This window comes from Gadus chalcogrammus, chromosome 15 (assembly GCF_026213295.1).
Source record: "Gadus chalcogrammus isolate NIFS_2021 chromosome 15, NIFS_Gcha_1.0, whole genome shotgun sequence".
Lineage (NCBI taxonomy): Eukaryota > Metazoa > Chordata > Actinopteri > Gadiformes > Gadidae > Gadus > Gadus chalcogrammus.
In genome coordinates, this window is record NC_079426.1 from 27,198,577 (window position 1) to 27,212,507 (window position 13,931).

Genomic DNA, 13,931 nt, shown 5'->3' on the forward strand with positions numbered 1-13,931 from the left:
CGCCCGTTTTGCGGGCAATTTTCTTTATTGTTTCGATTAAACAATTAAATACAATACAAATATAAAGTAAAAACAAGTGTTATCGCTATCTATCATAATACAGATAGCGATCCGCTATCTGTATTATGTTATTTCGTCGTTTGGAAACATGTTTTCTGCATCGCGTCGTCTGTTGCAGGGCAGGTTGTCAGGTTGTCAGGATGTAAACAAACGATGACGTAGGCCGGTACAATTTTCGCCCCCGGTACAATTTTAACGTGACAGCGCCAACATGTGTTTGTGATTTTTCGCGATACGGTGTCCTAAACCGTCCTCAACATACTAAGCCCGTAATGTATTGCACTTATGTTGATGAATCCGATTGGGTGGTAAACACAATATCCGGCGAATATCAAACCGGAGGCTAACTTGCACCTGTTGAGGTGGCTACTCCGGTAGAGCTGCTCTTTAGCATCGCGCTAACCGGGGCTAACAGAGCCTGTCTCTTCCCGTCCTATTAACTGTACTTATGGGAGAGAGCCCGATTAAATCCGGATATTTTAATAAATTGGGTGTTATAGGTTTTAAACAACATGTCCGAGTTATTTGAATGACAGAAACTCCGCAAGCTCGATGCTAAAGTGCTAACCGGAGCTAACAGCCTGTCCCCTCCCGTCCTATTAACTATTTATGGCTATGCCTTTTTCTCTTTTCAATATGACCAAACACAATGGCCAGAGGACCAGCATCCTTTTTTAACTAATAAACAAAAATCTTTGAGTTCTACATGTTCTAGAAATGTTCATTAATTGACAGTCCTAATGTTTATTTTCTTGTCTTCTGATTCTTTATTACAGTATGGAAGGGGAGATTTGGACAATATCATCCGACTGCAGACACAAATGGGCGTTCCCGTGTCATGGGCGTTCTCGTTCACGCAGACTAAAACGCCCCCCCCACCCCCCCCCCCCCCGGCGTTCTCGTGTGGTGGGCGTTCTCGTTTACGCAGGCTGGAACGCCCCGTTCTTCTTCGTCGATCTAGTAGTATGGGCAGCATAAAACTGACGTTAGCGCCCCCTTCTTCTTCGATCTCGTAATACAGGTACGTTAGCCAGCTAGGCCTACAGAAGGTTAGCTTACATTTATGTGTCGGTTCTCGGCCCAAACTTTGCATCAAACTTGATGCAACACGATCATTATAGGGAGGCTCCATGATCTCATGCTCATTATCTTCTGGGTTAGTATAGGTAGGGTATTAGGTATAAGTGAGATGTTTGATATAGTTGTTTAAGAATATGGCCAAATTAAATAATGAATAGATTAAAATAACACTTGGGACATTATGCAGTTCAAATCCAGTTACCAGACACTATGAAGGCTCAAACAGTAGGCCATTTGACTGTTCACTTACTTTTCCCACTGAATGTTTTCAATAAAGACAAAATACAGTAATTGCTCTGCAACAAAGAACCTTACAAAATACATCGTAGGCACAAATGTATGTGATACATCGTATAGCATTTGTCACAAAAACAAAAAAGAAAGGAGTAATAAAATACCAGCATTTCTGGGCAGATACATTTACTACAGTAGTATGTACATTTACAAATGAAAGGGATTGCAAAAAAAGACGTCCCAAATAAAACGAAAAAGGAGTAATAAAATAACATTATGCAAGGCAGACATCTTTTATGACAAACCTGCCATATGCAACGTGCCTCAGTACCAGGGGTGCGCTTGGCCAATTCTTCTTTTTTGAGAAGCCTTTGAGGCGTAGCGCAAGGCCACTGCCACAGCCTGCATTGTTGTAAATCTTTCTAACCGTTATGTATATGAGATTGTCTTTATTAAGCTTAATGTCCCCTGCCAAACTGTCATTTATATATATGGAAGGATGGAGAGGCTTGATTAGTTCTCGGAATGTGTTTGAAACCCTGTTGAACACGCCAAGCATCGCCATGTCCAGTCTCAGCGTCTCTTGTACAATTTGCTGAAGGACTTCGGGTGGTAAGAATGGCCTGTCCTCTGTTGTGCCAGATTGGAGCGTGTGGCTGAGATGGGGAGATGGAGAGGGTGAGCTTGGTGTGCCAGCTAGTCCTGCAGGGCTAGAGAGAGCGAGAGAGCCGAAAAAGAGTGAAGGAGAGCGAGAGAGAGGGAGAGAAACAGGGATTATAATCAACCTTCAATTCAATCACACAAGCCCAGACCAACACTACCCACACCATTAAACAAAAAGGCAATCACAGATCGATCAAAAGTCTGAGAAAGAGCAAGAGAGAATATACGTAAATAGAAAAGTATGGACATAGTAATACCTTTCACTGCTTAGTGATTGGAAGGTGTGACTGAGATGGGGAGATGGAGAGGGTGAGAAGGAGCCAGCTAGTTCTGCAGGGCTAGAAACAGAGAGACAAGTGTATTGGCTACGATCTTCGTGAGCACCAAAAATAAGTAAATGGCAACATGGACACAGTATATAAACCTTTCTAGCATAAAGGTCTCCAACAGCTGTCCAACCACCACCTCCTGATAGAGAGCATGTCCCCCTGAAAAGTAAAGTTATGCTTTAAATGACTTCATAGCCTGATACAAATCCATGTTACAGTACTGTTTAGCAGTGTACTATGGCAGTGTAAATTATTGTGAAGATGTAGCCATCTCCTCCCGTAAAATGAAAATAATGCATCTCTCCATCAGCATAAACACCCCACAGCTGTTGCTCTGATACTGGTGAGGTGCGTCCTGTGGTGGTAAAAGGGGAATGTGATTTGTCAATGATTCTTATTAGTATATAATGCCTATAAACTATAAAGTGATATCCACCCTCATTTTGTGGCTAAATACAAAAAGTGCACAATGCACTTTCAACAAGCATTTAGCAGCAACCAGGGCCCATCAGCGTCACATAGGAACACTTCATTAAATCATAATAAACAATCTAGAGGCCTGCCTGTCTACCAGTGAATGCTACTCTACTAGATGCAATGAATCGTGCGACAGCCACACGTTTTACCTCGTCAGCCAAGTAAAGTCCCTTCCATGGTCCATTGAACAAAGCATGTGCCAGGGTACTGAAAAGGTTTGGAAGACGTGTAAGTTGCAATTCATATGCATCACAGTGTTTCCCCTAGAATTTTTTTTAGGCCCGGTGGTAAGAGCTGATAGTGTGATTTGTTATACATTTTTCACGGGATGCTAGAGTATTTGTTGGTATTTGTTGGACGGGGGGGGGGGGGGGTGGGAGAGGTATGGAGCGATTGTTGACCGGGGGGGGGGGGGGGGGGGGGAGCGGTTGTTGACCGGGGGGGGGTATGTCTTCAAACTTCGTCTGAGCAATAAGTAAGGAAAAATATGATAAAAAATTTTTTTTATCATGGCCATAGTCTCGTCAATGTGTGGGAAACACTGAACAGTGTTTTTCTAAAAACAAAGTTCATTTAATGTAAACTAATTTCATGTACAGGAGCATAAAGCACCAATACATATTGAGATAGCTGGTGGTGAGCTTGGATGGTTATGATATTATGGCTAATAATAATAATAAAAAAATATATATATATATATTTTTTTTTTTCTCTTTTTCATTTTTTTGGCCGGTTGTTGGCCTGGCGGGGGCGCTCGTTGGCCTGGCGGCCCGCCAGGCCTGAACAATGGTAGGGGAAACACTGCATCATCATCAACACGCATTCAGTACACACTACGCTTCGATTTCACCCAAGGGTGAATTAAAAGTACATGTTTTCCTAAACGTTGGTCATCAACGAGGTAATAAAGTAGTAACTTCGGGCACATCTGTCATCTGTTTTTCAGAGTGCTAACAATCTTTATTCATTCGTTGCGCCGCGACCGAACTGACAGAATTCTCTGATATGCCATGCATGTAAACATACTAGTTAGTTTAGACGTACTAGTACGTTTACATGCACAGTTTAATCCGATGCGTGTGTCACCACAACGAAGCAGAGTGGCCGCGATTTCATGCCTCTTACCATGCCAGCTGACACCTTAACATCCAACTTAACAATGTACTTTGGTAATGTTAACCTCACAGTAAAATAATCGGCAAAGCCTTCGCTGCAAACTTTACCCTCTACCTACAAACCGTCTTAAACGTTGCTGATTTCTGAATAGTATATGCAACGTTTATGGACGAGATAGCATAGCATTCGCTGCTACCGAACCATGCTTGTCACGAGTAGGCCTATTTATATTGGAATCGAATTCGGATACAACGATACCACAGCTAAATCAGTGATTTAAATGAGAATACTTCACAGCCAATGTTGTCAAATAAACAATATCATACTTACTGACATAATCTCTCATCATAACCCTTTTGTTTTTCTGGAAAGTTACTACGAAGTAAAACCGCCAAAAAAGGAAGGGTAGCATACCCAGCATGCCTTGCGAAACTCACTCACCTCTTCTTGATTGATCGATGAAACGCTACAGGAACGCCTGATGGGCGTTTTTGTGTCATGACGGGAAAGCCCGATGGGCATTTTTGTGTCATGACGGGAACGCCCAAGCCTGCAGCTGGACCCTTCTCGATTTGGAGGTACCTGGTCAGGGTCAGCCTTCAAATCCCAGATGTGGAGACTGCAGGGATACCTCACGGAGAAGACACTAAAGAGCCATCTCTCATTCATCGAGTGGACTCATTGGTTTGCGAATGACCACAAAGATGCTCCCATAGGCAGATTGCTGCATGGCATTCACCACTTATTCAAATTGTAGAGGTTGAAGCAGTCTTCCTTGTGGTCACTTGCCATAACACTGTCATGTGTTTTATGAAAAAAACATCAGTAACATTTAAATTGAGTTGATGTGGACGGCTCTTTTTTTTGTCCGATTTCTTCAGTGTTCAGTGCCTGTTTGTGAGATATTTATTGTTTGAAAGATAAGCCTTTGATTTTGTTTAATTTTAATATGCCTTTCATCAACAGTGGTTTGGGGTTTTATAACAACAATTAAAGTGCTTAACTACTGGTGAACGATGTTGCAGAACATATATGGTTTGTGTTGATTGCATGGAAAAGGGAATAACCAGTTACAACTTATATGGTAAGAGCCTGGTAATACCATGGAAACAAACAAGGCTTCCTTTTACAGTACAGTTTCAGCTTAATTACTGGGTAAATTGTCGTGTTTTACATGGTAACGTTGCAGAACGTACATGGTAAAAGTTAGTGTTGAATGCATGGAAAAGGGAATAATGTATTACAAATTATATGGTAAGAACCTGGTAATACCATGGAAACAAACAAGGCTTCCTTTTACAGTACAGTTTCAACTTACTTACTGGGTAAATTGGTGTGTTTTACTTGGTAACGTCGCAGAACGTACATGGTACATGTTTGTGTTGACTGCATGGATAATGGAATGTATCTATTATAAATTATATGGTAAGAACCTGGTAATACCATGGAAACAAACGGCTTCGTACCCAGTATTTAAGAAGATGTACCATGACACTAGAGGAAAACTGTTCCTGCAGAGGTTGTCACCAGGTAAGTAATTCCATAGTGGTAAATCGAATAAACCCTTTCTAAATGGGTGTAGCTACGAATAATAACTAAGAAAAAGTATTTTATTGGAAAGCACTATGCTAATTTCTAGATAGTATATCATTCAATTTGGGCTTTTACCAACATAAACCTTGGATAATAGATGTTTCTAAGAATTGGTTGCCTAATTTCCTAGGAAGTACACAATATCGGAGTTATTACCAACCTAAAACAGTTACAACTACACGCTACTTAGTTGAGTTGATGGGTGATAGTGGAGGTTTTACTTGGTACACCAGCTGTAATTCCTCTGTATTTACCTTATTACCAGTGGTAATTACGCAGTAATACACTATAATTTACCGGATAATTCCTCTGTATTTACCTTCTTATCACGAGTGGTAATTACCCAGTAATACACTATGATTTACCATGTATTTACCGGGTAACTACCTCTGTATTTACCTTCTTATTACCAGTGGTAATTACCCAGTAATACACTATGATTTACCATCCATGTACCGGGTAAATACCTAGTAATTAGGGGACTGTAAAAGGAAGGGTTACCTATATGTTGTTAAAATCCCTTCACTTGATTTAAGCCATTTAACGTTTCTTTATGTCTTAACCTATGTGGCTTCATTTAAAATATTTTCAATCTCACTTTATACTACAGCACTCACTGCATTTTCGCTTGTGGATTGTGGACGACAACTCCCACAGCCAATCAGCGTTTACTCCCGGCAGTCCAGAGTGAAACGCAGTAGGAGGAGAAATTGATTGATGGTCGTTGTAATATATAATATAATATAATATATATGTATCTATGTAATATAATCTATAATATCAATCTTACTACTATAATAGCAGGCCTGTCGCACCAGTCAAGTGTGCATGTGCCAAGTGTGAATGCATATATACACCGCAAGCACGCATGCGCACGAACAAACACGGAAACGTATGGGGTCAGAACAGTCTCATTAATAATGAATGCACGGAGAAGGATTCACAAATGTATTTTGTGATTTATACATAAATTACTCTCTTTTCACATACACATTTCAATGCACACACAAATGGCATTAAGTAAAATGTATCCATAAACAAAAATAAGTTACACAATCACATTTCTGTTCCACACACAAATGTACCTTGTTTTAAATAAATGTAATATAAATCCATTAATATATGAATTAAAAAATGTTTGCAATTTTCAGCAAAATGTAGTTGTTACATTTATATACAAACTGTTTAACTTGAATTTACAATTGATTTGAAACAACTTTTCATTTGTGAACTTGTTTGCATTTGTGTGTGAACTGGTCTGTATTTATGTGGATTTTTGAGACTTTCCTGACGTGGCTGGATTCACAAATGCATTTCTTTCAACAAGGAACTCTCTGTAGCCAATCAGATGCCTCCTTCGTTTTCAGCCAATCACATGACTGCAGTGACTGGGCTTTTACATTGTCGGTGCCGTTTACTACTTTAACGGCACTGACAAACCCAAAACCCAGTCGAAACTAGATGGAAAAAGTGTGTAGCTAAACGTGACACAGCTTTTACTTCTTCTTCACCTAGAGATTGTTTTGTACGATCATTAAAAAAAACCACGTTATTTCCCATAGACACTTGACAGAGGGAACCGGGATGCTCGGAGGCTGGACTTAGGGCCGTTACATAGTCGACGCATACGCGTCCAGAAGGCTACGCAACGCGACGCTTCGGCCGCCATTATGCGTCGACGCGTAGCAAAACGCGTCCTCCAAATTTTTGATACGCGACGCGCCAATTCATGCAATACTATGCGTTGTCGTGGGGGCGATACTGCAAATATTGTACATTATTTCCACTATAGGTTATATTTACAGAAGAACATATGAGAGGATGCGGGAACGTGATAAGAATGACATTCACGTCTCTTTTGCTTATTACCTATGCCAATTTATGCGAACCCTTCCACAGGGGCAAAGTGCTATTTTGATGCGCAACATCAAACAGCTGATGCGGGATTGTGAGCCATTTTAATGATCTTCTTGTCACCCAATATTCGTTTTATTACTGGCCTTATTTGTTTTAGTGTTAGCCTATTTTAATTAATTACGTAATGTTTTGGACGAAAAGGCAAAGTAGCGTCACCATGAGTGATGATAAGGCGGCAAAGCTTGCCGCAGAACTAGATGAACTAAAGAACAGTCTAGCAGGTAATCGGAAGATGGATATTAACATGGAGTACGGGGATATGGATCCCAAGAACTCAAAGACATCTCTTTTTATCCTCGCAAAGGATTTCTACAAGTTCTCATTGAAGGCCTTAGATGAGCTGAAGAAGGTGTCGGCCGACTCCAGCTGTGACTCTGATGTTCCTGCAGTTGTTAGGAAAGAGATAACAGACCTACTCCCTGGCCTATTGAAAGAGGCTCTGAGTGATCTCAGAACTGCACCAGTGAGTGCCCCCAACGTCACGGAGACTAGCGACCAGCCGAGCGAGACCTACAGCCTTTTCCTCGAGAGGCAAGTGGTAGGAGATGAAGAACCTAAGAAGATATCTCACCAGGAATATGTGGACGTAGTGAAGCGAGATCTCAAGACCTCTGTACCCACGATCCCTATTCTGAAGACTTAACACCATGAAGTTAAAGGAGCTGTTAACATGACTTTCTCGACCAAGGAGCACCGGGACAGTGCAAAAGAAGCTCTGGAATCGAAGTACAAGGCTACCTCAAAGACCACAGAGAGAAAGAAACTGGATCCTAAGCTGACAATGTTTGATCTGGAAGCTGAGTACAGCTGTGGTGAGGACCTAGAGAAGAAGATCCTAGAAAAGAATCAGGGTATTCGGCGGCTGAAAGAAGAAGGAGAATTGTTCAAGGTTGTTTTCCTTGACAAAAAGACCAAGGATTTTGCAGTACTCCAGGTTTCACCTAGAATCAGACAGTGTTTGAGGGAGTCCGGTGACTGGATACATGTAGACCTCCGACAGCACAGAGTCAGAGATAGGTACCATGTGGTACAGTGCTTCGACTGCCAGGAATACGGACACATGAGTGGCTCTCCGTACTGTAAGAAGAAAAGTACACCTGTCTGCTCGTATTGCGCTGGTTCACACACTTCTAAAGACTGCCAAAGACGCAAAAGTAAGGATACTGCCGCTATCAAGTGTAGTAACTGCAGCCACAGCAACAACAAGAGAGAGAAGGATAAGTGTAGGACACACACAGCAGCTGATAGGCTCTGTCCCTTCCACGTCAAAGAGAGAGCTCAGATCATGGGGAGGACCTTCGGGAGTGATGAGGCAAAAAACTACTATGTTCAGAGCTCAAGGGATCTTCAAAAAGAACTTGGGATAAACTAATACTGGCAAGTTCCAACGCACACTCCATTGTGAACAAAACAGTTGGTGTTCTTGAGCATCTTGCAGACCAGGAGATTGATATATGCTTTGTTCAGGAGACTTTCCTCCGGCATGCAGATACTGCAAAGCTACAATAGATCAAAGACTATGGCTGGGGAATAGTTTCTGACCCACGGAAGCACCGTTCTGGAGGGGGTATTGCTGTTATCTACAACAAAAACCTCAAGCTGAAGTCCAATACTAATGTTAAGAAATACAAATCCTATCAAGTAATGGAGACTGTTATCGAGACCGAGAGTGCGATGCTACGTCTGGTAAATATCTACAGGCCACCGTACACGAAGAAGGCTCGGTATACTGAGTGTTTTTTCCTTGAGGAATTTACTGATTACCTCTCTGACCTCTCCAATAAGCCAGGAACTCCAGTTATGGCCGGCGACTTCAACATACACGTTGAGCGACCTGGTGACCACTACCCTGAGAAGTTTTTGACACTACTTAGCCAACATGGACTTCAACAGTGTGTGCCACTGGTGCCAACGCACAATCTTGGAGGGACACTTGACCTTATTATCACAACAGATGGGTTTAGAGACTGTGTGCACTCTATTAGTGTTGTAGACTCGGGAACATCATCGGACCCTTCTTTGGTGAGAGCAGAAGTTTCAGCTAGTGTCTCACATCTTGTTGATGATACTAGGAAAATCAGTTACAGGGACTTTAACAAGATTGTTATTGATGATTTTAGGGAGGATATCCTACAATCGGATCTGTGTCGCTGGAGCAAGTGGTGCTCTGCAAGCCTTGAGGAATCTGTCTCTCTCTACAACAAAGTACTGCTGGAACTCATGGACAAGCACTGTCCGGCTATCAACAAGACTGTAAAGGGAAAAGATCGCCCCTGGATGGATGAGGAGCTACGTGTATTGCAGAGGAAAAGAAGGGCTGCAGAGACAGCATGGAGGAAGGGAAAAGGAACACACGATGATTACGTCAGGCTCAGGAACGGTTTCTGTGGTTTAGAGAAGAAGAGGATCGCCATTACCAGAAAGTCTCTATTAGCTTCTGCAAGTGACACAAAATCCTTGTATAAGAAAGTTTACAAGCTGACTGGTAAACAATCCCAAGTCCTGCCTTCTAGTAAAGATACAAAGAAACTTGCTGAAGACTTTAAGGAGTTCTTTGCAGATAAGGTGAATACCATCAGATCCAGTATTGAAGCTGAAGCTGAAGAAGAAAACCAGAGGAAACCAGCAGATGATGATTTTAAGTACCCTGTGGGAATAAAGTTTGAAGCATTTGATCACATCAGCAAAGATTCTCTGTTGAAGTACATCTCTAAACTGTCCAGCAAGTTCTGCTGCTTAGACCCTATACCAACATTCCTCCTGAAGAAGTGCTCAAACAAGCTTGTGCCCATTCTACTGCACATTGTTAACATCTCGATGATGCAGGGTGAGTTTCCTAGTGAGTTGAAGAAGGCGGTTGTCAAACCGACCCTAAAGAAGAAGGATGCAGATCCAAACTGCTTGAAGAACTATAGACCAGTCTCAAACCTTCCTGTTGTCTCTAAGCTTCTTGAGCGGATAGTCCTAGACCAGCTGAACAGCCACCTGCAGACCAACAACCACCACTGCCCAGTTCAGTCTGGGTACAGACCAAATCACAGCTGTGAGACGCTGCTTGTGAAGATGACTGATGATATCTTTAGGGAAATTCATGCAGATAATATGGTTATTGTTGTCCTGCTGGATTTATCAGCGGCCTTTGATACCATCGATCATAAGAGACTTCTAAAGAAGCTGGAGAATGATTTCGGTATAACAGGTTCTGCCCTGAACTGGTTCAAGTCATATCTCAAGGACAGGTCCTTTGGTGTGAAGATTGATGTATCCATCTCTAACCTGCTGTGTCTACTATTTGGAGTTCCCCAAGGCTCACTTCTAGGACCCATCCTGTTCATTCTATACATCAAACAGTTACAGAAGATAGCAGAGAAATACGGTCTCAGTATACAACTCTATGCGGATGATTCCCAGTTGTATATATCATTCCACCCAATGAGACCTACTGAACTCTGATATTACAGCAAGGATCAACAACTGTCTGTCAGAGATAAAAAGCTGGATGATTGAGAACTTCATGAAACTCAATGAAAGCAAGACGGAGCTGCTCGTGATGGGTAAGCTGCTTGTTCTCAAGAAACACAACCTTGAAGTAAAGATACAGTTTGGTGACACTACCATCACACCAACTAACTGTAAAGGAGACAGCTGGAAAAGCCTGGGTGTTCTCTTGGATGCATCACTGAACATGGAGAGACAAGTCAACAATGTCAAGCAGAAGTGCAGCTGGGATATGACAAACCTCAGAACCATCAGACGGTACCTTGATGAGAAGGTGAAACTCATGCTGATCAAGCAGCAAATCATCTCTAAGCTTGATTACTGTAACGCTCTGTACATGAATCTCACGAAGACAAGGCTTAGGAAACTCAAATCAGCGTTGAACACAGGTGTACGTTTCATCTATGACATCACAGATATGAATGTTGACCTCACTCCTTACTACAAGAAGGCTCACATCCTCCCAATTGAACAACGGATATTTTTCAAAGTATGTCTTCTCTGCTTTAAAGTAGTGAATGGGGTTGCCCCAGTGTATCTCCAGGAGCTTGTCACAATGAGTAGTAATGATCCGATCTTGAGGGAGTCAAGACTTCGTCCGGCTGATGTCGTTCAGATGAAGCTACCAAAGATCTCCAAGCTGAAAGCAACAAACAGGCGCTTCAGTAACTATGCACCAGAAGCCTGGAACTCACTTCCATCTAGATTGAGAAAGATTGATAATATCAGCATTTTCAAGGGCCAATTGAAAAATGTTCTTTTTGAACATCTGTAGGCGTACTTTCATGTTTCCTACTTGAAACAGTTTATCTGTCTTCCATGGAGTGCTATATATTTGCTTCGACCATATGTTTTTGTTAAAGTTAGGAGTGTAGAGCCGCCCTGACATGGGCAATATTCTGTCTATTTTATAGTAAGTCTATTGTTGCATATGGGCGGGATATAAATATTTTGTTTTGTTTTGTTTTGTTTCGTTTCGTGTTCACGTTCTATGTGAAACATAAGTGTTCATGTTCTGTGTGAAACATAAGTTCAGTAGTCTCTTTGAGTGAATGAAATTTGGAAGCGTAAGTGTGTAGTGAATGAAAAATGTGTGCGTGTATGGTGGGACAATTTTCTGTATTTGATAAATAAACCCCTTTTCTCTAATAATGTTTCCTACCATATAATTTCTGTGGACATTATGCGCTATAGCTTTGGCTATAGGCCTACACTTAAATAATTCATTAATCTGTCAATCTAGTAGCTCGTTGTATAAACATTTTATATGGATATGAATTAATGAGTTTGACGTAAACCAAATTAGTTAACTTGTGTAATGTGATAACTAATGAATCAAAAGTCATGCTTCCAAGTGACCAATGTATATACATTTATTGGTCAGTGCGCATACCCAATCGTAGCACATTGTACTGGTGGGGAAACACGCCAGCATCTGACAAAAAATAATCTGCCAGCTGCTCCCTGACAAGGGCCGGTTTTGGTGAGACTCGGGATGATATCGGATGACTCGCGAAAGGAGATCATCAAACTTTGGCGCCGACATCCGAAAAAACTCGAAATGCCTCTCCTCGTCAAGGCTTCGCATTGGAAGCACCAGAGAAATAATTTCCCCATCCTGATCTCGTGTGGTATTTAAAGGGTACACATACCACAGCCTATCTCTGCGCTTCAACACTCTTCTTCCATAGCCACTTTGATCGGATGTCACCCGGAATGTCACCCGCGAAAACACCGGTGACTCTGCTGCCACCCATGGCATGAGTCATAGAATAGAATAATCTTTATTGTCATTGTACAAGACAACGACATTTTGTATGGAGCAGTCCTCCTCCAGTTGCACAGTTCTATAAATAAAATAAATAAATAAATAAATCAGTATCAGCAATATATAAATATATATATATATATACACACATACACATACACACACATACATATATATATACATATATATATATACACACATAAATAAAATACGTATATAAATAAAATGTTTTTAAAAAGTCCAAGTCCTGAAGTGCAATAGTGCAATCATGTGTGTATGAGATGAGATGGGGAGTATCAGTGTGGCAATAGAGTGGGAGTGGAGTTTAGCAGTGTCACAGCTCCATGATAGAAACTGTCCTGCAGTCTTGTAGTGCGGGCGGGCAGTGTCCTGTCCTGTCATGCGTTGCCCGCGACGTTCGCGTATGCTGTGTAGACTAGGGAGTCTCTAAATCGACGCCACTTCGACCTGGGCGGGACTTTACGTCCCACGTCACTCGCTATGGGTGTGCATGTGTGCGCATAGCCGTCACTCGCGATGGGTGTGCATGTGAGAAAGGTTTTGGCTTTAGTGTCTATTGGTTGGTAATAACGGTTCTGATGATTTTTCTGATGGAAAAGTGGTCTTTTATTTCCATAATCTTTGTTCAGTGAACGCATAAACCCGTTTGTTAGTTAGCAGTTAAACAAAATGCGATCTCTTTGTTTACAGTTACCAACGACCAACTGATGATTGGGGGTTCGATTCCCTAGTGATGCAAGGTCTTTTCTTTCATTTTGGACTGCACACACATCGCGAGTGACGGATACTCGCACAATGTACACACATCAATGTCTTTACAATTTCTAAGCAACCGAAGTTTAAAGATTGTCAAGTGGTTAACTCTTGAATCGCATGTACAAGACCTGATGGGTTAGTGGTCAGAGAACAACTCATTAATGCGGGGATAAGGGGTTCGATTCCTTAATGAAGCTAGCTTTTTTCTTTCATATTGGACTGGATGTTTGTATGCCATTTCGCGTAACTTGTAGTTTATGATGAAGAAATGTTACTGGGGTTAAGGTTAGGGTAACGGGTAAGACACAAAGTGTTTTTGCAACACAATATTTCTTACAATAACAAAGTCCAAAGTTTTGATGACTCCAGTAGGAAACTTAAGATACCTAGACAAATGTGTGAGTGCTCACAAAACATCA

The 13,931-nt window shown here is 41.6% G+C and overlaps 1 long non-coding RNA gene across 1 annotated transcript; it reads right to left on the bottom strand.

Moving 5' to 3' along the window:
• Positions 1–1,499: 1,499 nt before the first annotated feature.
• On the bottom strand, positions 1,500–2,662 carry LOC130404811 (uncharacterized). Its single transcript, XR_008904266.1, has 3 exons — positions 2,462–2,662; positions 2,295–2,375; positions 1,500–2,084 (listed from the first exon to the last, which is right to left on the bottom strand). It is a non-coding gene; the product is annotated as an uncharacterized LOC130404811 (long non-coding RNA).
• Between the last annotated feature and the right edge of the window lie 11,269 nt (positions 2,663–13,931).